The 27,360-nt window shown below is 43.6% G+C and overlaps 1 protein-coding gene across 1 annotated transcript in view; it reads left to right on the top strand.

Moving 5' to 3' along the window:
* Window positions 1-823: 823 nt before the first annotated feature.
* Window positions 824-27,360, top strand: part of MYLK (myosin light chain kinase) — a 344,254-nt gene continuing 317,717 nt past the window's right edge. Inside the window, exon 1 of the mRNA XM_050916915.1 lies at window positions 824-1,066. The gene's annotated coding sequence lies outside the window, so the exon portion shown is untranslated. The remainder of the gene's footprint in view (window positions 1,067-27,360) is intronic.

A 27,360-nucleotide genomic window follows, 5' to 3' on the forward strand; every position in this document is an offset into this window, starting at 1 on the left:
TTTAAAGTCTTATTTGGTAATATGCAAGTAATATTAGACAGAGGCCCTGATCGCAGTGGGCTGTAAGCCCATGACAGCCATATCCAAATTTGATACATCTAGGTTTTAAAACAAGGATTGCATTTACTTTTCTGAACAGGATTTATATTGTCCGTCCATTAATATCACTTTAAAATTTAATGTAACTGATTTTGAATTGTAAATGGTTTATTAAAACCAAAACATCTGGTGTCTGTGATCTTAAATCCTACACAAACATTCTTCTCCAATTCTGTTGTTGTTTATGAGAGAGAAGTTTGAAAACAGCCTTTCAGTTTTTTCCCCACTGCTTTGTACCTTGTGTTGTCACACCTGTGCAAAGTGGGTGTAACACTGTCACAGGTGTGAGGGAGGGAACTCAATTTGATAGTGTTTTTACACTCACAAGGCGCGAGACAGCGGGACTCAGAGCTTTCTCATAAATCAATCAACTTCTCTCTGTAGATGTGTCCTCCTTTGATCTCTGTGGGCTATCTGCTCTCGGGAGTAAGATTCCTTTTCCCGGGCTCGCCTGGGATCTCTGCAATCAGACTCCTTTCTGTGTGCTGCCTGCGTGCTCCTTTGATCTCTGGGATAGCGCAGCAGGCTGCCTGCTGTAGGGATCTCTGAGCTGCGGAGGAGGTGTGCGCTCTGGGTACTGAGCGGTCTCAGGTCAGGAAGCTGCATTCATCTCCACTGCACACACACACCCTCCCTTGTAGGTCACCAACGTTTGTTGTCAAAAGTGCAGCAGCCCATATGCAGCAGGCTGTCTCTGAAACTTTTTCCCAGCGCGCGCACAAAACCCGCCTTCCCCAGCCCAAACCCATGCACACGTTGCCTAATAAGGCTTCTGCTAACGCTAAGGCTTTAACTGACCCCACGTTTCTTGCTGTTGTGAGAGGCAGGGAAGCTTAAAACCCCCCGCTTGGATGGTGCCATTGAGCAACTCTGCAGGAGGAGGAAGGGAGCTGGCTGAAGTTTCCTCCGGGTCTCTCTCTCTCTCCCTCCCCCAGGAGGCTTCCCAGGGCAGCCGCGGCAGATCGCAGTGAGTAACCCCCTCTTCGCTCATTCATTCCCCGGCTCTCGCCGCTGAGCCACCCGCTTCTATTGCTGGCTGGGGAGAGACCTTGTAAATTGCCTGGCGCGGGCTGCGAGCCAGGGAGCAGGTTGTGTCTGAGCCGCCTTCCGCCGGGGGTACTGCTCCTCTGCCTGCAGACTCGGCCTTATTGGCAATTACTTTTGCAAACAGGGTCCGCTTCAGCAGCAGGGTCGGTGCACGCGAAGGAGCCCAGCTCTGTGGCGAACTCGCTGTGCTTTCAGCCGCTAGCAAGCTGAGCCTGGGATCCGTCCCGAGCTCGCTGGGAGCTCGGAGCTCCTTGGAAAGCTCTCGCATGTGAACGCGTGGTACTGCATGGTTTGATTTCCCTGCCTATGCACACCAGTTTGCCCAGTGTTTTATAAAGGGGCCGTGGGAGCTGTCTCGAAACCCGCCTGTGTGAAATGCACTGGCTGGGTTTAGAGCGGAAAGGAGGACGGGAGGGAATGAAAACTTTTCCCTCCTCCCAGTCCTAGATCTGTGTGGGGGGCCGTTTTGGAAACCAGTCGCGAGGTGACAGTGAGGGGGAGAGACAACAGGAAGCGACATTGCAGAGCTTGAAGCTGTTTTGCATCGCTTGGGATTTTGTTGCAAAGTCCCTGTCCGCAAATCTCCCGAGCGAAGGTCAGAGCTCCTCCTCGCCTAATGCACACTGCAATGCCCTTTAGTTTTATATTCTCATCCTTCATACAAAGTAGCAGATACTCCTCCTAGAGCCACGGTCGGATTTTGTGAATAGCTTCTTTCATACTAACTGTGTTTCAAAAGGCTGCCCAGAGCGATTTCTCTCTCAATCCGCTATTGTGTCGTTTAAGTGGCGCACTCACGCGAGGGAATAAAGAGATGTGTTCAGCGGAGGTTTGAGATGCTGAGGAAGAAAGGTGTTCCGGATGGCAGGAGCTGCAGGGAAGAAGGCTCTTGTGCCAAGTTTGAGGGAGGGAGACAAACCCCGGCAAATCCTCATCTGGTGTAAAACACCCTAGCTCCACTGAAATAAAAAATGCATTGAAGTCAATGGAGCAAGGGTGATTTACCCCATCTGGGATCTGTCATGGGGATGTACCCTAGTACTAAGTGGCAGTGTTAGAAAAATACACTTCATGCTCCAGCAGGCCTGGATGCCAAAACACTGATGCACAGGAACTGGACACTTGAGTAGTCCTATTGAAGTCAACAGGGACTTCTACGCATAAGTAGAGAAGCATGTACTTAAGCACTTGTAAGATTGGAGTCTTGGTTTCCCACAAAATTATTAAGACCTCTCTAGCAATGGTGTGATCTCTGAAGTCCTTTCTCTTGCAAAACTCTCATAGGAGTTGTGCATCATTTGCTCCGGATAGATCTCAGAAACTAACACATGGCTCTTTATTGGTCCTGGCCCTGTATTTTTTGGGGAAGTTTTTTTGCTTTGTTTTCTTATCAAGAGCTTTAGGGCTTCCCACGAAGTTCTGCATGAAAAGGGGACTGCAGGACTGAGCCCCTATTACCAGGAATTCATTATTTTGAAAAACAGGTAGCACAGCATATCCTCTTATCAATGATTAATTAAAAAAAACACGATGTCTTCTGTTTGCTAGCAGCAAAGACTTGTCTAGAGCAGATTTCAGTGGGTTAGGTTGTAATTACCACTGCAACTACTTTCACTCAAACCCCTTTTGGGTCTTTAAAATATAAAGAAGTGTGTGCATTCAGATACATAGAAATGTTTCTTCCAAAGTATGCTTATGTACTTTGAATTTTTAAGAAGATTTTTTTTATTGTAATATTGTGGACTGTTAGGGATTTGAGCAATACTATCAAAATTACATTGAGTGCCTCACCCAGGGGTTAAATTCCATTGATCTCCTTCAGATATAATGCATAAGTAGTGGTGGGAGGGAATGGGATACTTAAAATTATTAGCTTGCTGGGAGGAGGGGGAAATTACTTCACAGCACTCTAACTTCATGCCTTAGAGTAGCACAGCTGGGAATTCTTTTCCACTTAATCCTCCCACCTCCTGTCTGCGCACATCTGGCCATTAGCTTGGCATCACTTCCTGGATGGAATGGCATGAAATTGACTAGCAGAGTCTGGAGATCCCTGATGCAAAGATGGGTACTTTCTCCTTCTAAACTATCTGTTCCTTATCTATAAAGTGCAAATCAGGTCCCCAGACCAGGTATTCTGGCTGGGTGCAGGGAGATGCATAGGGAGAAATATTCCTTCCAAGGCTGAAGAGTGGTGGCAGAGTTGCTCCAGAGCCTAGAACATGCCCTCCACAGGGGAAATGGCTGGAGGATAAATGCTATATTAGGTTCTCCTTTACCCTGCCCCTAAATTATTCCAAGCAAGGAGCCCCTGCTGAGTTGGTCTAAGTGACCTGCAAGGAGATACATTCCTTCTGCAGTGGCTCCCCAAAATTTTTTGCCCTTTTTCCCCTTGGTGGGGGAACCATACTGGTCCCTCCATTGGGACCCCTCTGGCCCTGAAGGGTAGGGGCAGACTTTGCATCTAAATGTTCAATAAATTCCCAGCCTGCAGATACATTTTCCTTCTCTGGTTTTCCCCACTGGTTGGATTATTACTGTATTTGCTAAACATACTTTGGTTTGCAGGTTTGAGATCTTTTCCCCTCCCACAGCTAGGAAACTTACAAATAACTGGTGGAGTCTAGGAGTGTCATGTGAGTTGGAAGAATATTTGTCTCTTAAGCTATAGTATATTTACTAGTAATTCTCTATCACCTGACATTTTTTCAGTAATATTCAATTTGATCCACCCCAATATTATGCTTACTGTTTCCTCCTTATCTCTATACAGGGAGAACTTTTAGAGCAGGCGTAGGCAACCTGTGGCACGGGTGCCGAAGGCGGCAAATGAGCTGATTTTCATTGGTACTCACACTGTCCTGGTCCTGGCCACCGGTCCGGGGGGCTCTGTATTTTTAATTTACTTTTAAATGAAGCTTCTTAAACATTTTAAAAACCTTATTTTCTTTACATACAACAATAGTTTAGTTATAGACTTCTAGAGAGAGAGAGACCTTCTTAAAAACATTAAAATGTATTACCGGCACACGAAACCTTAAATCAGAGTGAATAAAAACCTTCTGAAAGGTTGCCGACCCCTGCTTTAGAGCATTAGTTATCTGCATTTAAGTTTTATTGTAGAATTCTCAGTATAATCTTTCCATAATGAACTCCTGCCTCAGTGGAGTATGAACAGTCATCCCCATAGCTCAGCCCTCTATCACTTGAGCTATAGGAGTAACACCATTAGCTAGGACCAGTAGTGGGCTGTTTGCTACAAGGGGATGTGATACATGCTGGGCTAGTGTGGCTTATTGTAATAGTGCTCACTGCTTTCAGTGCAATTATAGCATCACAGCTAGGATATTATGTAAATGTGAGAGGCTCACTGTGGTTAATATCCTCACCCTAATCTTTATTGGTCTTGTAGGGAAATCTCAAAGGGTCTGCTGCCAAGGAAGTTTGGAACTTGGTACTCTACTGTTACAAACATTTGATGTGTCTCCCCCTATGTGTACTTGCCCCACTATATGATGCAAGAGAAAATGCAGGTGATGGTCTAGTAAGATTTGTCTGACTAGCCTGTGTAATGCTGAAGGTGAAAATATTCCTTAATAACACATGACTGTGTACCATTTGCTCAGGATAGATTTCAGAAATTAACGCATGACTCTTTATTGGTTCTAGCCCTGTTTTGGGAGGAGGTTTGTTTGTTTGTGGTGGTGGTTGTAGTGTTTTGTTTTTCTTACCAAGAGCTATAGGGCTTCCTTTGGACCGAGATTCTACTCTTAAGGCAACTGAGAGCCCTAACTAAGACATGCAGGCTACATGTGCAGTGCTAGAAAGATTATACATCTACAGTTACAAATTACTTTACGAACCCTCCTAAAACTAATTGCAGATGCAAATGGGGTTGAGGATTTGGGGAGAGTTCCAATGCCCTCAAGCTGGGAGCGATTGGGATCAACAAGCAGCTGGAGCTATGATGATGCAGGCCATACAATAAATACATATAGATGGGTATATGCAGAGTTTTGGGCCCAGCTCATTAGAGAGATTGGGGCCAACATTTGTATTCTGAGCCCCTCTCTGCTCCACAAGTTAGCGGTTGTTCAGACTCAGGGATTTGGTTTGAGCCTTAGTGTGTCTCACAGTAGAGAGAAGAGAGGCAAGGTGGGTGAGGTAATCTCTTTTATTGGACCAACTTCTGTTGGTGAGGGAGATGAGCTTTTGAGTTTACAGAGTGAATCTGAAGAAGAACTCTGTGTAAGCTCGAAAGGTCGTCTCTCTCACCAACAAAAGTTAGTCCAATAAAAGATACTAACAAGGCAAGGTGAGTGAGGTAGTATGCTGGGACTGACACGTCTCATAGCAGAGACAAGACAGGAGTAATCTGTAATGAATGTACAGGCCAAAGCCATTGGATTTAGGCCAGGGCCGGTGCAAGGATGTTTCGCACCCTAGGCGAAATTTCCACCTTGCGCCCTCCCCTGTCCCCGAACCCCTGCCCTCAGGCGCCTTCCCTGTGGCAGCTCCCCACTCTGAGGCCCCCCCTTCGCCCCAGTTCACCTCTGCTCCGCCTCCACCCCGAGCACACCGTCGCTACTTCACTTCTCCCGCCTCCCAGGTTTGCGGTGCCAATCAGCTTAGGTGCCGCAAGCCTGGGAGGCGGGAGAAGTGAAGCAGCCGCTGCATGCTTGGGGAGGAGGTGGGGCAGGGGTGAGCTGGGGCATGTAGTTCCCCTGTGTGCTGCCCCTCAACCTCTACTTGCTGCAGGCGGCCCTCCCCACGTTCCCCTGCCTCAGCTCCCTCCGCCTAAATGCTGGCGGCGACTGGGGCAGCCAAAGATCCGGCCACCCTGGTCACTGCCGAAGAAAATGGCGCCCCCCAAATCCTAGTGCCCTAGGTGACTGCCTAGGTCATCTAAATGGTTGCATTGGCCCTGATTTAGGCTATGCCTACACTTAAGCTTGGGGCCACTGTAGTGCTTCAGGGTAGCCACTTACTACAGCGGCAGGAGAGTTCTCACATAACTTTAGTTAATCCACCTCTGAGAGGTGGTAATTAGGTTGACAGAAGAATTCTTCCATCAACCTACAGCTGTCTACACTGGGAGTTAGGTTGGCTTAACTACATTGCTTAGGGGTGTGAAATGTTCAAATTGCTGAGCAACATAGCTTGGTTGATTTAATATTTTTAGTGTAGACTGGCCTCACGTCCTTTTGGTACCCAACCTCCCAGACAAATTAAACACAACCTGTAGTGTGCAGCCTGCAGTCACACTATGGGGTCTTCTTAAATCCTAGCCTGGACTCTGCAGTCATGGATGGGACTGTTGACTACAGTAGAGAGCCTGTCTATAATAATTATCTGCACATAAATGCCTCCACAAATAGAATAAAATACTAACAGAACCCATATCAAAGGTGAGAATAAAGATGTTTCTTGGCTGATTAGCAAGTTGCTAAACATTAATTTCTGACTGCAAACTTGAAAGGCTGATAACTTTGTTCATAAAACAGGCCATAAGGTACGAACTGAGACATTTGTCTTTTAATGAGCTAAATCCAGCAGTTCTGATGCAGGCAAAACTCCCATTTTAAATTAGTGGAAATTTTGCCTAATAAAGTTTTTTGTGTTCATAATTATTTATCAACTGTTTCTACCTCTGGAGATTCTCAGGGACTGTGCTCTCTCTCTCTCTCTCTCTCTCACACACACAGTGACGGAGTTGCATTGATGTAAGTGAGGGTAGAATCAAGCCCCTAATAAACAATTGAGGGCCTGATTCACAGAGATTAGAAGACAATGAGGGAGACAGCTGCAACCCTGAAAATTCAACCCTGAAATTCTGGAATAAATTTAGCTTGCACTTCTGTAGAGGGGGAGATTCTGTGAGAAACTTTCTCTCAGTGATTTATTAACTGAGGCTTTTCAGGTTTACTGGAATTTAAGATGTGAGCCTAATCTACCTTTTGTTCATCCAGCTCGCAGGATTTAAGGTTTTAAGGGGGTCTACAGAAGCTTCTCCCTCAGACTGCTTATTTAATTAAAGCATCTTTGTGCATTATTTACATCTAAAACCCCCATGTATCAGGGAATCTTCCATCTGTCAGAACAATGGTTTAGGAATAAACATCTTGAAAGGTGTCTGGTCAATGCTTCATTGTGAATAGAATCAAGGAAAAGAAATGGAAATTTGGGCCATAATTTTGAAACTTGAATGCCTACGGAGCGGCACCTGCATCTGTATTTAGATACCTATGTAGCAGTTGCTGGAGTTTCTGAGATGCTGAAGTGACTTAAATGGGAATTAGGGGCTCTCTGCACCTGTAAAAATCACAGGTGCCTAAATGTGGATTAAGGTGCATGTGCTTAGACATCCAAACTGGGGGAACTTTGGCCTTAAAGCCGGTTGTCACTGGCTTCCATGGGAATTCTTCAGAATAAGCACAGAGAGTATCAGACTCCTCATATGGTGGTATTGGTTATGCTTTAATAGTTCAGGAAATACAGTCTGGAGGCTGCAATCTTCTTCCCCCCCCCCCCTTCCAGGGTGGATTTGATTTAAATCACTAGTCAGTAAGACTTAATTTAATCATGGATTTCTACATAAAAGTGAATTCTTTTTGGTTGTTATTACCTTAATACATATACTTCACAACCCAGAGATGTAGATTTCATTTTTAGACAGTACATACTATACATTTTTAAAAATGATTTATTTTGAAAACTTTTCAGATTAGTTTTACAGCTATATCAGAAAAGGAATGATTGGTTATTTCATTTACCAAAGGTAATTGAAGCAGATATTTATGAAGTCATTGGGAGGTGAACTGTCTCCAATTCAACAGGTGAATCATTAATATTTAGAGGATTTTCTCACCATGCTGTATTAGGAGGAGAACATCACCAGACAGTCATTTAAATTGTTTTAGTTAACTAAAACAACAACATTATGTATTCTGGATTTTTTTTTCTTCAACAGCAAACACATAACATAACAAAACAAGCATATGAATTTTTGAATTTAGTTAAACATTCAAGGTTTTTTCAAATCAGGTATGTTTTTGTTAAAATTGTTAACTAAAATAGTTAAATGAAGTATTTGAAGTATTTAAAAAACCAAAAACAAATTAAATCGTCTGTGTCAGCCAGGTGAACATGAGAAACTTAAAATATTGGCTTCTGCAGCTAACTCAGTCATCTTCTTTCGTTTTCCTGTTTGTTCATAATCTGGAAAAGAAAAACAAGTTTTCCTGCCTTTTCAGGTCCCAAATGATTTCTCAATTTGGAATGAATTAGTCTAAAGGAAGAAAATATTCTTTCTACAGCAGCAGAAGAAGCTACTGCAGTTAAAAGTGAGATTATCACTTCAACAGTCTCTGAATCCAAGCGCTTAAGTGACTTCCACCAGTTCACTGGTGCGACTTCCTTTAAAACATCATCAGCAAACATATATTTCTTGAATGGTTCACCCTCAGCTCTGAAGTTTATTATAGTTGGCATCATGGATTGCTGGATGGCCATGTCATAGCCAACTCCTTTTCTTCAGTAGTTAAGGTTTGACCCTTGTACAAAGAACTGAGAATATTTGCAAGAAAATGAGCTTGAAATAGTGCTTGTGCCATTTGTTTTTGTTTTTAATGCTTGTAATTTAACTCTGGCCTGGTCTACACTACAAGCTTATACTGAATTTAGCAGCGTTACACCGATTTAACGCTGTACCCGTCCACACAACGAAGCCCTTTATATCGATTTAAAAGGCTCTTAAAACCAATTTCTGTACTCCTCCCCGACAAGGGGAATAGCGCTGAAATCGGTATTGCCATGTCGGATTAGGGTTAGTGTGGCCGCAATTCGACGGTATTGGCCTCCGGGCGGTATCCCACAGTGCACAATTGTGACTGCTCTGGAAAGCCATCTGAACTCAGATGCACTGGCCAGGTAGACAGGAAAAGCCCCGTGAACTTTTGAATTTCATTTCCTGTTTGCCCAGCATGGAGCGCTGATCAGCACGGAGTGTATGGGAGATACTGAATCTGATCACTTTATGGGGAGACAAATCTGTTCTATCAGAGCTCCGTTCCAGAAGACGAAATGCCAAAGCATTTGAAAAAATCTCCAGACAAAGGCCACAGCAGGGACTCAACACAGTGCTGCGTGACAAGCGTAACGGAAAGCCAAAGAATCAAATGGACGCTCAGGGAGGGGGGACTGAGGACTCTAGCTATCCCACAGTCCCTGCAGTCTCCGAAAAACATTTGCATTCTTGGCTGAGCGCCAGTGCCTGAAAGGTCAAAAACGTTGTCCCGGGTTGTTCAGGGTATATCTCATCAATTTACCCCCCTCCCGTGAAAGAAAAAGGGGAAAATAATCGTTTCTCACCTTTCTTCAATGTCACTGTATGTCTACTGCATGCTGCTGGTAGACACGGTGCTGCGGCATAGAACAGCAGCATCCTCTCCTCTTCCTTTCCTGATGGCAGACAGTGCAAAATGGTGGAAAACTGTCCTCATCATCCCGTGAGGCTGGCCTTGGTGAGGTTGGCTGAGGGCGCCTGGGCAACAATGGGAGTGACTCCTGGTCATTCCTGGCAGACGGTGCAAAAGGATTGAAAACCGTCCTCATCATAGCAACTAGGGGCTGAGTGCCCCTCCCCCATTTCTAATGAAGAATCTGTACTGCCTGACTATCATAGCAGCTGGAGGCTGCCTTCCCCTCATTTCATCTCACTAAAAAGTCAGTGTCTCTTATTCCTGCATTCTTTATTACTTCATCACACAAATAGGGGAGACACTGCCATGGTAGCCCAGGAGGGTTGGGGAAGGAGGGAAGCAATGGGTGGGGTTGTTGCAGGGGCACCCCCTAGAATGGCATCATCATTTCTGCGGGATCTCTGGGGCTCTGACCCGGAGCGGCTGTGCTCTCTGGTTCTCTAGTACTCTTGCCCCATATTCTCGGCAGGATTGAGTCTATTTTTAGACAAAACATAAAGAAGGGAATGACCTGAGGAGTCATTTCCATTTTTGTCCCATGCGCCCCCGGCCGACCTCAGCAAGGCGAGCCAGGAGCACCCATGACAGCAGCAGACAGTACAAAAGGACTGATAACCATCATCGCCAATTTCTAATTGCAGATGGTGCTATAGCTGGTAACCGTCTCTGCTACCTTGCAAAGGCAAATGAATGCTGCTGTGTAGCACTGCAGTACCGTGTCTGTCAGCAGCGTCCAGTACACATACGGTGACAATGACAAAAGGCTTAACGGGCTGCATGGTTGCCATGCTATGGCATCTGCCAGGGGAATCCAGGGAAAAAGGGCGCAAAATAATTGTCTGCCGTTGCTGTCATGGAGAAAGGATTGAGTGATGACATTTACCCAGAATCACCTGCGACACTGTTTTTGCATTGGGATCTCAACCCAGAATTCCAATGGGTGGGGGAGACTGCAGGAACTATGGGATAGCTACCCACAGTGCAACGCTCTGGAAATCGACGCTAGCCTCGGTACATGGACGCACAGCGCCGAAATAATGTGCTCAGTGTGGCCACGTACACTTGACTTTATACAATCTGTTTTAAAAAACCGGTTTATGTAAAATTGGAATAATCCTGTAGTGTAGACATACCTTCTGTCATTGCATATTTCTCTCTTTAAGATCTCACTCCGTTCCTTCACATTTCAACAGCATCAGCAATAAAACAGGTATTTCATTGCATTTTGTTCAAGGCTACAGAAATAGGCTTCAGGGTACTCAGCATGTGTTCAACATTTCTCTTAAGCCCAATGTTGAGAACTTTGGCTGTGACGATGCCATCTATTTTTTCACGATTTTGTTCACAAACTGTCATCAGATTAGGCCAGTTCTTGATATAGTGCTCAGAACAGTCCACTACTGAGTTCTGTCGCACGTCTTGTGGGAGAGTTAGCCTGGTTCCTCCCACTTTTTTCAGAGCAGCTGCTGCAAAGTGGTTGTTACGGAAGTATTTTGCAATTTCAACAACATTAACCTTTTATTTCTGGAACACTGAAGTATTTGGCTAGAAGGTGCATCAAATGAGCACTGCAACTGTATGTCATTAGCTTGGGAATCTCTTCAGAATAATTTCTTCTCATCTTGGATATATTTGCAGCATTGTCTGTGACCAAGCTGCATACTAAACATCTGAATTTTTTTCATAGTTTGTTATACCATTTACTGCTGCTACTTGTAAGTATTTTGCTGTGTGTGGATTTCCGGATGTTGCTTCTGTAAGGAAAACATTCCCTTCTTCTGTTGTCACACAAGCACATACAACAGGATCATTGTGGTCATTGCTCCACCTATCAAGACTCAGGTTAACAATTTCCCCCTCTAGACCTTTTGCACACTGCTCAATTTCTCTTTCATACAATTTATCCAGCAATTCACCTGCAACATCTGCTCTATTGGGTGGACTGTATCCTGGTCTTTATGACTGAGCCATGTTAATGAAGTGTGGGTTCTCAATCATACGGAAAGGAGAGTTTGTTGCATAAACAAACCAGGCAATTTTTTCATCAATTACCTCTTTTTGTAATCTGCTGGTTCTTATCACAAATTTATCTATGGTTGTTTCTGGATGATGGAGTTTTTTTCTTTTTGCTACAGGTGATATACTGTGGCTATGTGATATACATGATGTGACTGAAAACCTATCATTGGCAGATAACGCGGGAACTATAGAAAACGATGGTGATCTTGAAGGTGGATAGTCTTCAGAATCCTGTATGTTGAGGATGGATTCTCATAAATAAAATAAGTCAATGCAGTTATTTCATTATTACCATACTGCTTATTTAGTATTATTCATTGCATTCACTGATACTCAGTACTACTTTAAAGGTGAAATTGTAAAAGGAAGATCTGCCTATTTCAGCTATTTATTTTATATCACAACTGCATCTAAAACGATAGTGCCATAGAGTAGCAACTATATTTTTTGCTCAAACATGAGAATTCAAGAATAGTCCAGAAGGAAGTATGAAGTAAAAAAGTTTACCAACTTGAAGATCCTGCATGTTCAGACATGTTCCTTTCATCATCTTCAACACAGCTTCCTCCTGAGAAGGAGCCCTTTTCATTATATTGTTTCATTTAGGTAACCAGGCCTTGCAATTCTTTGTTGTGCTGTTTGCATTTTGCACACATGCTTGTCTTACCCACAGATAGAGGAACTTCATTACAATATTCCCAAACTGGGTCTCTTATGGTCTGCTGCCATTTGAGCTTTTCCCTTCTAGTGAGAGAATGGTATGGTGGATCTCAAATCAATGAAGGCTACACTCAGAAACACCTCAAGACTTCTGAAATATGCTGCTCAAACAGTTTCACTTTTGTTTCTACTGCTTGTTCCTCCCTTCTCACACTTATCTCCAGACTTCTTTTCCTTGTCCAGATCTATTCCACCCCCAACAATCTTCTATTCATTGAACTTCTTGGGTAAGGGATTCACTCTGTGTACACAAATTTGCAGAGGGACAATAGGGTTGAGGTCTGTCATTTCTCACTTCTATTTATTTATTTAAAACCATTTTTGCTGTTAACAAGGATGTTATCTCTGGAGACACAAATCCAGAGTTTGAGAACTGCAAAACTAAGCATCTCTGATGGTATCTTCTAGACTAGCACTGAGTCCCATTGGGTAGCTGTATAGATTAACCTAAATAATCTTTCTAGAAGCCCCTGGAACACTATAAGATTGGGTCCCTAATCCATGAACTCATTTACAAATCTTTTCTTAACCATTACATTAATATGTTGTCTCATACTCTAGAATTAGAATTATAATCCCTGTTCCACGATGAGATATCTTTGAGCTATAATGTCTTAATTAAAACTATCTTTAGAGAGGGTTTTTTCCTCAAAAAAGTTCATTTTAAAAAAAATTGATTTTTATCCACCCTGCCCCCTTCCTCCAACTTACGGTTTATAGTTTCAAGCATTAAGTTGTCTTCTGAATGAAAGCAATGAGATTCATCTCTTGCCAATTTCAGTTAAGCATTTAGTATTACACTGCACATTCAGAGTACTCTCTCGCTGAATCCCTTTCCCAGTCAATTTACTGCTACATGTTTTTGTATAATGACCCCAATATTGCTAAAGTTCATTGCAGTGTGTCGGCTCATTCAGAGCTCTAGAGATAAGACCAGCAAGCAAGCTGCTGTTCTTGCACTAGCAGTTGTCTTTACTGCATCACTTCTTCTGTGACTGGATTAAATATATTTGTGCCCTTGTGCCATATTAATTCTTCAGCCAAGAAGTGCCTTTTGTGTGCCTATGGTTTGGCTGGTTCTGAGGGCCGATAGTGCTTTCAAAATTACTATGCCATACTTGGTGATATAGCTGATGTGCCACAGGATTCAGAATGCTTATTGACTGCTGGTTTTCAGTTACTTGTTACACTTAAAAAAAAAAAAAAACAACTGTGTGTGGGAGCACTTAAAATAAGCCCTCCCCATCTATCCCGATTGTCCTTCATTCCAGTATAATATAATCTGTGTAAGGAAGAGGAAAGGTGGTTAAAATCCAAAAAAGCACTACTCAGGGCTGTGCCTTAACAATGTAATCTAGTCCCTGGTTGAGAGCCATGCCAGTTAATTCTGTCCCTCAGGCTCCTCGCAAGTTGTCTGTATCATGATTTGCTGTTTCTTATATGATTTACATTAATAAAGATGAGTCCATACCAGGTTTGTATGGGATGAAGGGAGTCCATCATAATGGGGGGGCCAGTTTGAGAAGAATGAGCAGGAAAGTGTCTTTCTGGTATCGTCTGTCTTGATGTTGGGCCAAATTCAGAAGTCCTCACTCAATTTTGCCTCAGTTCTATTACCTGCTTAGGTAAAACTGTCGTTGGAGTCACTGGGAGATTTGCCTGAGTAGTGCCTTAGGCAAAGCTGAAGGTAGGTTTCAGGATTTGGCTACTCTAGAACAGGGTTCTCAAACTTTTGTATTGGTGACCCCTTTCACACAGCAAGCCTCTGAGTGTGACCCCCAACCCATACAGATTAAAAATGTTTTTTATATTTCACACTACCATAAATGCTGGAAGTGAAGCGGGGTTTGGGGGTGGAGGCTGACATTCATGACCCCCCCCCCCAGTAATAACCTCATGACTCCCTGAGAGGTCATGACCTCCAGTTTGAGAACCCCTGCTCTAGAATGAATTAAGCACATCACACAGAAACTGACCCAGCGGATATTATTGAGGAAGTCTATATACAATGGTCCTTGATCACCTCTAAATTCAGTCAGCTATGTCATTGTTATTGCGCATTGTCATAATGATCAGTGAAATATGATGAATATGTTGTTGTACCTAGTTGGATTTAAAGGAGGCCAAAGGCCCTATTTAGAGTAATACTGTTACCAAGCTCTTATATTGTATAGTGCAGTGGTTCTCAATCAGGGGTATGTGTACCGCTGGGGGTGCACGGAGGTCATCTAGATATTTCCCAGTTTTACAACAGGTTACATAAAAAGGCACCAGCAAAGTCAGTCCAAACTAAAATTTCATACAGACAATGACTTATTTATACTGCTCTATATACTATACACTGAAATGTAAGTACAATATTTCTATTCCAGTTGGTTTATTTTATAATTATATGGTAAAAATGATAATATAAGCAATTTTTCAGTAATAGTGTGCTGTGACACTTGTATTTTTATGTTTGATTTTGTAAGCAAGTAGTTTTTAAAAGTGAGGTGAAACTTGGGGGTATACAAGACAAATCAGACTCCTGAAAGGGGTATAGTAATCTGGAACGGTTGAGAGCCACTGATATCGTGCTTTTCTTAAAGCATTTTACAAGGGAGAGTTAGTGTCTCACATTCCCATTTTATAGATGTGCACACTATGGCATACAGAAGTAAAGTGGCTTTTCCAAGATCATACAGCAGATTAGTAACTGCAGAGCTGGAAAATCTCCTGACACCCAGACCCATACCCTATCTGTTGGACCATAATGTTTTCCAGTATACACAGGCTTCTTAATTCAGCTAATCATCTAGAGCGTCTAGAACACAAAGAATTGGAAAGTAGAAAAGGCAGGGAATGTTGAATGTTCAACATAAAAAGAGAAAGCGCAAAGAGTGCAATATTCAGGCTTTACTCCTCTCTCTCTCTCTCTCTCTCTCTCTCTCTCTCTCTCTCTCTCTCTCATATCAGTCACTTCCTGAAGATAGAATTCTCAAGGTTCCTATACATAATCATGCTATAATCAGGGCCGGTGCAAGGATATTTCATGCCCTTGGCAAAACTTCCACCTTGCGCCGCCCCACCCCCACCCCCCCCCAGCCTAGGGATCCAGGGCCATCCCTAGCTATTTGGGTGCCCTACACAGCCCCTCCCCCCCAGGCCTCCACGGGGTGGGGGCTTGTGTGGGGTCCTGCCCCAGGCCTCCACGGGAGGCGGGAGTGACCCAAAACCTCTGGGAGGGAGGGGGACAGGCCACTTCCTGCGGGAAGTGGAGTGACCCGGCCCCAGCCTGCTCTGCTTCCCTGGCTCCCAGCCACCCACCCCCACAAGTCTGGGAGCCAGGGGAGCAGAGCAGGCTGAGGCCGGGTTACTCCACTTCCTGCAGGAAGTAGCCAGCACCTCTTCCCCCCCCCCACCCCACGGAGGCCTGGGGCCCCAGCCTGCTCTGCTTCCCTGGCTCCCAGGCTTGGGGAGAGGAGGAAGGGGGAACCCCCCCCAGCACTCGCAGGTGGCATGGCTGGGAGCCAGGGGAGCAGACCAGGCTGGGGCCGGGTCACTCCACTTACCATGTGGTGAGTGCAGGGTTGGGCCTGGCTGCAGTCTTCAGCAGAGTGGGAGCGGGGCTGGGGTGGAGCAGGGGCAGGAAGAGCTGGGAAGCCCCCCTGCAGCAACTCCTAGCCCTGTGGCGCACCCCCCGCAGCAGCTCTCCTCCCCCCACCCTGCCTGGGCAGCCCCCACTGCGGCAGCTCCTTGCCCCAGCTCACCTCCGCTCTGCCTTCTCCCCTGAGTACGCCAGTGCTGCTCCACTTCTACCGCTTCCCAGGCTTGTGGCATGAATTAGCTATTTGGCGTGGCAAGCCTGGGAGAGGAGGAGAATTAGAGCAGAGGTGGCGTGCTCACGGGAGAAGGCAGAATGGAGGTGAGCTGGGGCGGGGAGCGGTTCCCCTGCACACTCCCCCCAGTTACTTGCTGCGGGCAGGCCTCCCTGCCCCAGCTCACCTCCACTCCACCGCCTCCCCGAGCATGCTTTTTGGCACCTCCGACCACTTGGCACCCTAGGCAGCTGCCTAGTTTGCCTACTGGTTGTTATAATGCCCTAACAGGAAGCTATTTAGCATAATAATGGAGGTGTCGTCATTGATGATGATGGAGGAAACAGGACTAATATAGCATATGTATTTTTTTTCTCATAAAACTAGTAAACTGTAAAGGAGATATTCGTTCTTGTCCATTATCTGTTATTCTGTGACAAACAAAACTAATTATGTAGCTTTTCAATGCTTTTTGCTTGTTGGTTAGTTTTATTACGTGGGAAACACTAATGTGTATAAAGATTGGGGAGATACAGATTTTAATAGCTGATGCATTAGGATCTTTGTCAAACACATCTAGTTGTTTTTTTGCTCCATCTATGATACAAAGAAGGTTTTACAACAAACCAAGATGCAAATATAATCATCTTCCCTCCAGGGCTCCAAATTTAAGTTGTTATGAAGCTAAACACAAGCCCAGGACAAAGATTTCATCGTCTTAAAGAGGAACTTTTATATGCTATCTTTTCCTGACAGGATCTGTTTTATCCCACAAGACCGGAAATACAGCTTTGCTGATTTTTTTGATGAGGTATGTAACTTCCTGTCCTCTAAGAGAGGTTCGGCTATGTTTGACCAGAATGAAGTGGTTCAAGATGATTGAGTGGACTGAAAATTTCTGTTTTCCTATAATATTAGGATTTCTGGATGTCTTTATTGATGTCTGTAGTTTATTCATTAAAAAAAAAAAAAAGAAGCTCTTCCACCAATATGGAACCATTCAGTGGTTTTTTCCTCTCTCCAAATAACTATAATTTAGTTTGGCCTAAGCTGTTGTATTTCCTTTCATTGTGACCCCTCCCCCTCCACGTTGGCCTTCCATAAACTTGTCCATTTTCTTAGTCTATAATAAAATGAGTTAAACAAAAATTGAATGCAGAGGCTGCATGTGAAAAAAACCCAACCCATGTTTTTGAAAATGTGTAGTTACGCACAGTTATCATTAGACTCTCTCTGAGACAGTGGCCAGAGTGGGAAATTACCCTGTCTGTAGAAGAACATAAATCTGCATACTCCTGTGGTAAATCATGTGGCAAACTTTTTAGATTGATTGTCAGGGGGTCTCTCTGAAACCTTGAAGGATTTTGTCAAAAGCTCGGTCGGCATGATGAAAAGCTAATGCCTAACAGAGAAATAGATTGACGTATAGCATTTGGTATTGCAGTCTGGCTCACCTACCAGTACTGCAATCTAGGTCACCAATATCTTTCAGTGTTTTTCTTTTAGTCTATCTTTAGTAGTAATCTGGATTGCTGCTGTGTAGGAGAATTGCTTGTTTTGCTAATATAATGAGTGGACTTTCCTTCCCACAGGAAAGCAGGTAAAGATCAAAGGAGTATTTGATTGCCATGCAGTAAAAGTGCATGATGCTGTCATTGATTAGTATTGTAATACTATGTGAAAGCCATTGTTTTTAACCGTATGAATCAATTTCTGTGTAATGCTATTCAGGGAAACTCATAATATGGCACATATTTCTCCCTCTATGTATGTATACAGACACACACAGAGTATATAATATATATCTTGCATTTATGTGGCATGTTCCATTGCAGGATCTCTTAAGACTTTACAGATTAATTAATTTGTGCTATAACATTCTGAGAAGCAGGTGGGCCTCGTTATTCCAATTTTATGGAAGTGCAAACAGAGCCAGAAAGTGGTTTCCCTATGCTTACACAAGAAGTCTCTGGACATAGCTACAAATAGAACACTGGTGTTCCTGATAAACATTCCTGTGCAGTAACCACAAGACCAGCCTTCCTCCGTAAAGAAATGTGCTTATATCAAACAGGAAACCAGTGTTAAGCAGAAGCCATATAGAAGTATTTGTCCTAGACAGACACACAGGGAAGATGAACTTGTGTTGGGTGAAGACATTCAACATGAATTGTGGTCCAAGTGATCTGCTAAATGAAATAAGTTTAAACAGATGATGATGATGATGATGTTGCTTAGCCAATTCCAGTTAGTGTTAACCAACAACCATGCACTAACCGAATAACCTGTTTAATAGTGTACAATTAGTAGTTGCTACTAGTTTTTTTTATTAGCCTGGCATTTTGTTAACTTCTCTGGAAACTTTCCTTGGCTGACATTGCTCTGTTCCTAGTCTTGTTTTCCAGACTCTTTTGATGTCTCAGAACAGATATTAGCAGGATTCAGATCAGTGTTCGTAAACTTTCTCTAATGCTTTTGGCAGCTTTTCATGTTCATGAATTCTTCATGATTCTGCAGCTCAGCATCTTAAACAAGCTGTTGAGGGGAATAGGAAGACTTACTCTGCTAGTAATAAGCATCCGTTTTGTGGTGCTGGAAAAACCATATTTATCACATCGGAATACCAGAAAATAAAGGTATTGTGCATAACCGTTTCACCTTGTCTATTGAGTTGGAAACTCTTTCGCCCTGGGACTATCGGGTAATCTGTGTTTGTACAGTGCCCAGAACAATGGGGCACTATTTTCATTTGGCCCTTAGGCACTTTGGTAATAAATATAATTAATAATAGTATCTCAGTGAGGCTGGTGATATTGCCTGTCTGAGTCAATCCTAGCCTGTAAATAAGGAATTGCTGATGGAGAAACTGAGGCAGAAAGAGGTAAAGCGATTGAATGTAAAGGAGAGTCAGCGATAGAACTTGGAACCGGCGAATCCTTTTCCTAAGGTCTATTGCTTGCTAACAATTAGACAGCACTCCCTCAGTAGGAGCAATCGACCTAAAGTGGGAACGAGAATTAGGGATACAGAAATCTGGATGTAAGATAATAGAAAACACCAGGCTACACAGTGAGAAATATTTGCTATATTTTTATTAAAGAGGAGGGCTAATACTCGATGATTGTTCAATATCTTTCGGTGCAGAATTGGGTAGAAATATCCTGTTTGCCTAAGGATAAAAAACAATATTGAATAAAAAGTATTCCTGGGGCATGAGGGCAGCCCAGCAGACAAAAAGTCCCTGTAGTTCTATCAAACAGCAAATTTCTGGTGAGTTTAGTTGCCATGGAAAATATTGTGTAAATTATACCTGCCCCATCTTCCCCCCCACTGGACCCTCCTACATTAACTCGCACTATAAAGATCTGTGCTGTATTGCTGAATGTCTAGGTTTCAAACCCTGCTGCCAATCCGCTTGGACTATGGGGTTGTCACGGTTGGACATCTTCTCTCTGTGTAGTTAGACCTTCACAGATTCCTTCAGTTTGACCTCTGGGGGGACAGACTTCTGAGAGTCAACGGAATACTTTACTGCCTGAACAGCTTAGCAAAGAAGTGGAGCTGTACACTGAAAAAATGAAAGTGAAATTGTCCAGACTGGTTTCATCATTCAAGCTGATTGAAATGCATTAATTGTGAGAGACTATATCTTTAAAATAAACTTTCAGTTCTAGTTTGTTAGTGAGAACTTGGGAGCAGGGGCTGGAAATCATCCCCTCCTGCAATAGAAACTCGTAAGGGGGAAACAACGTAGAATTTCTTAACTTGTTTTTTCAGAGAGTGGGGTTTAAGTCATCTGCTCTGCAGGAGCATGGGGGCCTCACACCCATTGCTGTTAACCCCTCAAGATCCTTGCTGTTCTTGGGGATTCACCTGAGACCTTGTGTCTTCCCACTAGCTCTGGAGCTCCTTGGATTGCTGAAGAATCCATCAGAGAAGGCTGTCGCTTTTAAGGCAGGATTTAGGGAGTTTGAAGTGGAAGGGCTTCTTACAGGAACTGTGCAACCTCTTGTGCAGGTTACCCATAGGATTTTGTGGCACTTGTCTCTGTGTTGTAGTAGCTCCAAGAGGCCCCAGTCAGGGATCAGGGCTCCATTGTACTCAGTACGGTATGCACATGTAAGAAAAAGATGGTCCCTGTTCCATATATCTGACAGTCTTAGTGTACGAGGTGAGGCAACTGGTGGAAACAACAAGCAAATGGGGACAGAGGAGAAGGCAGTGTAAAAGTGGAATGATCATGTTCGTAAAATCAGCTGTAAGAGATGAATCCTCCTTAGCCTTACTTCAGCACTCCCTCTCCTAGCCCATGGCCTTCAGATGTGCAGATCCAGGAACTTGCTGAAAGCTCTCCACGTGGTTCCAGGAATGGGTCAGGGGAGGCATCCTGAGCTTTCCTATCATGTGAGTAATCTTCCACAGGTGGCTCTGAGGGAAAGATTAGGTCCTCCTGGAGTCTCTGTAATCCTATGGATGAGGAAACTAAGGCACAGAGAAGTAAACAATATGTTCAGGTTACATAGCCATTAGTTGAACAGCTGGGACAGGACACAAGGCTTCCATTCTCCTGAATAAAAACCAGTGGTCTAATCCTGGAAATCTTATTGTGCTCACTGGCTTCTACGGGACTGCTTGAGTGAGAAAGTGCCTGTAAAGTGAGCAGGCTGTAAAGGGCTTTTGTCTACTTTCCATATACCAGTATGGATGTACAGCAAAAGGGTATAGTAAACATATACAGCCCAGTTGGTCAGACTTCAGTTGCCTAATCTATTGTTTTGGTTGTTTATGCTCTTGATGATGTACTAGTTAACTTTAGTCTAAATGGAGAGGGCTTTTTTTTAATCTGAATAATTTTGTAGCGTTCCAACTGGAATATTTTTAGCATTGCAGTATAATAAATCTGATAACTTTTCTGTATTCCGTTGTTGTATGCGGTGTAGCCGTGTTGGTCCCAAGATAGTTGAGACACAAAGTGAGTGAGGTAATATCATTTATTGGACCAATTTGTGTCTTATCAACAGAAGTTGGTCCAATAAAAAGATATTACTTCACCAATCTTGTGTCTCTACTAATGAAAAGTGCTATATAAATTGAGTCTCAAAAGTGCTTTTCAGTGACAGTCAGTATCATTACAAATTTACAGAGGTGGAAACTGAGGCATAGGGTAAAGTGACTTGCCTGTGATCATAGCAAGGAATAGAACCCAGACATCTTTAGTGCCAGTCCCGTACTCTGTCCACCAGACCACACTGCCACCAATAGCAATCTCAGTTATTGACTGTAGAATGTGTTTTGTTTTGTTATAACTTTAGCTTGTTCTGTGTAGAGATATGCCTTTTAAGTATGAAATACTAATTCCTGCTGATGGTCCCTTATGAATTTCAGTATTGCATTGTCAGTTGTAACAAGTAAGCCAAGGTCGCTGTCAAATGTTAATATGTTGCTATTTTGATTCTATTCCACTTTTGCAAGTCACTTTTGCTTTCAGCTGGCTTCTGTTTTTCAGTTCAGTTAGGTATGGGTATGAATGTGCTGTATGTCCTGCAGGTTGCTATGGTAATACTGTAGCAAAGCCCTGTGTTGCTATTTAACATGCAAATAGAACCTATGCTAGAATGGCTACCTTTCTGGGAGAGCAGCAAAGAATATAACAACATAGCCTTGGGGACGAGGGAGGGAGGCAGGCAGGCAGGCAAAGAAATTTCTGGGATTGGGTTTTCTCTGAAGGAAACTATAGTTAGGTCTTATTTCTGTAGTGCTTTTTGTTGTCCAGGAATCCTAGGATGTAGGGGGGAAAATGGTGGAGGGGGAGGGGAATCATACTTAGACTGTGTCTAAACACAAAATAACATTGATGTAGTTGAAACAGTATAAATCCCCTGAGTGGACAGACTTAACTTACATACAAGGCAGGCTTATACCACTGTAGTTTAAGTTGATTCCTTACTGAATTCAGCTCAATCAATATGAGTAACATTTAAAGCAATTTAAACCTGTGCATGCCCTTGTGTGGACAGTCTTAATTAAAAACACAACTTTAGTTTAACCCGTGCAAACCCCCCAGTCAACTGTGTATTCATTCCAATAACCAGTATTTGACTAAAAAAATCTTGATTTGAAGACCTCAAGATACCAAGAATCCACCACTTCCCTGGGTATTTTGGTCCAAACCCTCAGTTACACTTTAAAAACCTTTTTTTTAAATAATCCTTATTTCTATTTTGAATTTGTGTGACTTAACCTCCAGGCATTGGTTCTTGTCTTGACTTTCTCTTTTAGATGAGAGTCCTTTTAGTACCTGATATTTTCTTCCTGTGAAGGTGCTTATACACTGTAATCAAGTCACCTCTCAATCTTCTTGATAAGCTACATGAACTGACCTCTTAAACCATCTTAAATGTAAGATGCTTCACCACCCAGCTCTCTCATCACTTTTGTGGCCTTTTGCACCCTCTTCAAATGTTCAACATCCTTTGAAGGGATTAAACGAATCTCTCAAGAGTCAAGCCCAAAGTTCATTTCCTTTCCCTCCGCCCCACCCCAAACTCTTGTGTGATAGCAGTTAAATTTGCTGAGGGGATGCAGTAAATAGGTTTGCTATGGTCTTATTGTCAAATGGACTGTAATTCTGGTTATACTAGGTGATTCTCTGAAAAGGTGAATTCAACCCAAAAGCTGGAAGAAAAATGTTGATGCTGGATGTTTTCTGTGTCATTAAAAAATAAATTAGGCTCATGGGGTTGATCTTGATTGTATCTTGTTTCCCCTTCCAGTCTGTAAAGATGCTTGTAGTCTTTGACCCCTAATGATGATCTGGTTAATGTGTTGGGTTATGCTTATACATTGTGGTGATATTGTTTCCATCTAGCTCCTGGCAGGCAGATTGGCAACGAGTCAGTCTTTGTGGCGAGGGGGCCAGATTTATATGGAGCAAATCAGCACCAGTCAGAGAGTCATCCTGGCAGAAAAAGAGTAGCCTTGTAGTAAACTCGGTTTATATAGATTTGTAGAGTGGAATATGGTAAAACACCATTTCTGTATTGTTAATGGACACTGTCTGATTTTTTTTTCTTTAAAACCAAGGTATAATACCCAGGGGCAGCTCCAGGCAACAGCGCTCCAAGCGCGTGCCTGGGGCGGCAAGCCGTGGGGAGCAGCCTGCCAGTCGCCATGAGGGCAGCAGTCAGGCTGCCTTTGGTGGCATGCCTGTGGGAGGTCCACCGGTCCTGTGTTTTTGGTGGCAATTCGGCGGGTATGCCAAAGGTGCGGGACCATGGGACCTCCTGCAGGCATGCTGCTGAAAACCGCCTGACTGCCGTGCTTGGGGTGGCAAGATACATTGAGCCACCCCGATAATAGCTACTCATTTTTCAGGCATGTGAAATGCATGTGGTAATCCCAGAACATTAATACAGTACTACATCATTCAGGGTATTTAATTCAGTTGGCACCTCTGGCAACAACTGTGATGAGAGATCCTTGGGAGACTATATTTTTATTCGTCTAGCCTTTCCTGGGGTTACGTTTTAATCAAACTCAATTAGTTGGGGTCAATAGAGGAATTAGTGGGTGAAGCATAATGGCCTGTGATATAAAGGAGGACAGACTAGATGATCTAAAGATCCCTTCTGGCCTTAAATGCTATGAATCTGTGACATCAAGTCTGGTGCCCTATCCACTTGGCAACACTGTCCAGGAATCATTCCGTAGTGACAGCAGTGTGTAACCTGCATGAGTGGTCATGTGTGTAATCTGTTCCGTTTAACCCACAGAGATGGTCAGAGAGAGCCTATGGAGAGCCCTGTGCTTCTTCCTATTAAAAATACAGGGAGCTCTACCTTATCTCCCTCTCCCTGGCCTGGGCAATGTTGCTCCTCCTCTGCTGTGTCTGAAGTGGGGGACTGTCGGTCTGCTTGGGGACATAGGATCTGGAAGCAGCTCTTCTTCTCTTTTGAGAGACAAAATGGATGATATCTTTCATTGGACCAATTTTTGCTGGTGAAAGAGACAAGCTGAAGAAAAGTCCTGTGTAATCTAGAAAGCTTGTCTCTCACACAACAGAAGTTGGTCCAATAAAAGAGATTCCCTCCCCCACCTTGTCATTTAATATCTTGGGACCAATATGGCTACAACACTACTAAACAACTCCTCTTCTGTTGTCGTCCTTCATCCTCCCTCATGCATTCTCTCACCACAGGATAATGTGGCACTGACTTCAAGACCCATCATGACACCAGTAGAAGTGGTGACCTGCCAGTGACAGGGTGGTCTGCCCCTTTAAGGCCCAGGAGGCCTGGGGTGGGGCAGGCCAACCCCATCCAGTTACTCACTCCTTGACACACTTGGACCCTTTCTTAAGAAGAATATTGTCCTACTGCTGGGCTTTTATTGGGGAGGAGTGTGGACCAACTGCTTCTCTCTAAGGGCTAAGAGCCTTTGTAGAAGGTTGCCTGAGGACGAGACCCAGGCAAAAACAGAGTCTCCACTGAAAGACCTGAGGGAAAACAGGTGCGGATGCTAGGTCTCTTGTGGGATGGCCCTGGGCAAGGAGCCCAAGTGAGCATAGGGCTAGAGGCCAGTGAGAGGGGCAGGGTGTACCTGGGGCTATTGTGGACTCATGGAACTAAGAGGGAGGCAAAGGGGATTCTTTACAGACCCTAGTGAGACAGCTGGAGAGAACCCCTGGCATCAAGGGAATAAGGAATGTGGTGTGCCCTAATATAGGCGAGGGGAAAAATATTGACAGGCCTGAGTGTAAGGCCTGTGGACATTAGTACCCTGAAAGGGGTTGGGACTGACTGAGACTTAGGCTTGGTCTACGCTAACAAGTGTAGACAAGCCCTTAGCCAGAGATCTCAGTCACTGAAGCATCCCAGAAGGGATTGGCAGCTTGGGCGAGTCGCAGAAGACCTAGGGAAAACTGAGGCAAATCTGCTGCAATACCTCATTCTGTCTCGGGGGGGTGCTGTGGGACAATGAGTCTTGTTACATTCCCTTGAATAGGTTGATCTAATTAAATCCCTAAAGGGACAGTGGTGACAAGCCCCTGAAGAGAGAAGATGTAAAATCACTTGCCTTCTAGAGAACTGCTAACAGGTGTTGGCCTTTAAATGAACCATTTCTCTTCCTAAAACTGCTTCCTCTGCTTCTATCAAATGTTGATGTCTAGTCTGGCATTAATCACTGTATTACAGACCAATGGAGACTAGGGGCTTTGGAGTAGGAGGGTGTGGTAAAGAGGTCCACTGTCAGTTAAGAGATGTCATACTTTGGAAGATTATGTCTCCATACTTTAAAAAAGGCACAAGACTGTACTGTCTGACTAATTCTTGATGCAGTGTGTTTTTAGTGGCGGCGAGGGAGATGTGGGATGGTTATAGAAAGAAATGCTTTGGTCACAACTTGAATCTTTAATAGCAAGTTTTGCTGTGAGGAAGCTCTGAGGCTGTGGTGGTTCTTGGCCAGCTAGTGCTATAAATTTGTGTGATTTTTTAGAGAGAACTCAATAATAATGTTGTCTGAGGTTGGGATTTCTTACAGCAAATGTGGTTTCTATTGCAATATCCCACTTCTATTCAAGGGCCTGACACCATATTCTTCTACTTCATGAGCCAGCTCAGGTCTCACTCAGAAAACCCTCACTCCTTGGAGACCATGTTGTCAATGCTCCCGTTCCCTTCTAGCCCAAGAACTACAGGCTTCCATCTCTTTCAGGATATGCCACTTCCATACCCGTGTGTGCTATTGCCATTGTCTCTGCAGCATTCTTTGCCAGTGGAAATGCTTTAAAAATGAGGAGCAACATTTGTTAGAAAGAAAAGGAGCGAATCAACCCTATTCCCAGGGTTATAAAACAACTTAATTCCTGGTGCAACTCCATTGACTTCAGTGGAGTTGCATCAGAAGTGGGTCTGGCCCATTGTTTCATTGCTGTAACGAATGGCAATTCTCGAGCCTTTAATCCCTAGGGAAAGGTACACTAGAACCCTTTAGTAAGAAGGCTCTTGAGGGAAAATTTATCCCAAATCCATCTTGCTCATGTAAATGTGTTTTGAGGACCCATACCAGTTTATAGAGTACAAGAGAGCATGAATATCTACACTGTGGAGCAAGCCTGGATCATTAGATGGAGCTGATCACCCTGACCTGTGGGAAAATCCTGTAGTAGTGTTAGAGGCTAATATCCTCCATGGGAGGAGAAAGGATGGTGTTGAATATTACATATTTAATACTATAGCTGTTGGAGGGGGAAAAAGCAAAGGAATTTTGGCTTGATCCACCTAAGCCCAGGAAATCCAAGTTAAGGCTAACATTCCATACTTAATTCTTACAGTTGTGGACAAGAAAGGGAGCAAGTTCAGTGGTATGAGGATAAAGGCAGAGGGCCCAAATCCGCCCTCAGAAATGCAAGCACAATCTTTAATTTTAAAGGAAACTGCACAGCTCAATTTGAGGGCGAAACGGAGCCTCAGAAATATGTTTTCAGTTGGAATCTCCAGTGTCTTGATGGTTTAACCCAGATCTTTTGTTGTTCAGACTAGTTTCTTTGAATGTAATTATCTTAATAAGGGATGGGAAATAAACAAGGCTGCAATTGGCAAGATCTTTCTTGAGGGATGTTTGTAACAAGAAATAAAATTTGCTAATAAAGTGTAAACGGGAAGCTCCCCAAATTGGGCTTCAACCTAATCCTACACCCTTAGGTTTAGAACCTGGCCTTCCCAAAGGCATTCTCCCAAGCAGCCATTCATATAGCTCTGTCCATGAGACACCTGTACGCAACAAGGGAGAAGTTGAGCTGGCATTAAGCCTTTGTACACCTGACAGTTCTCCTCAGGTTCATACTCGCACACACTGAGCTGTGGCAAGAAACCAAAGAGGAATTCGACTAGCTGGCTCTGGATAGCTGTAATTATGCACCTCTTGAATACTTGGAAATAAGTGTGGTGTTCATGCTCTCACTGTTGAGAAACCTGTTGTGCAGAGCAGTAGTTTATGGAAATAACTTGGAGCGATGGATGTTGAATCTTCATCTGAGAAATTGGGGGAGAATAAATTGTCTGCAGTTTGTTTTTCATAGCACCTAGAAACCCTAAATTCCCCCCTTATTGCACCAAGGAAGAAACTGGGAAGGAAGTATGTTGTTCTTTGGGTCTTGATCTCTTTGTGAAGAAGTTTTTTTTTTTTTTTTTTTTTCC

This window comes from Gopherus flavomarginatus, chromosome 10, assembly GCF_025201925.1.
Source record: "Gopherus flavomarginatus isolate rGopFla2 chromosome 10, rGopFla2.mat.asm, whole genome shotgun sequence".
Classification (NCBI taxonomy): Eukaryota; Metazoa; Chordata; order Testudines; family Testudinidae; genus Gopherus; species Gopherus flavomarginatus.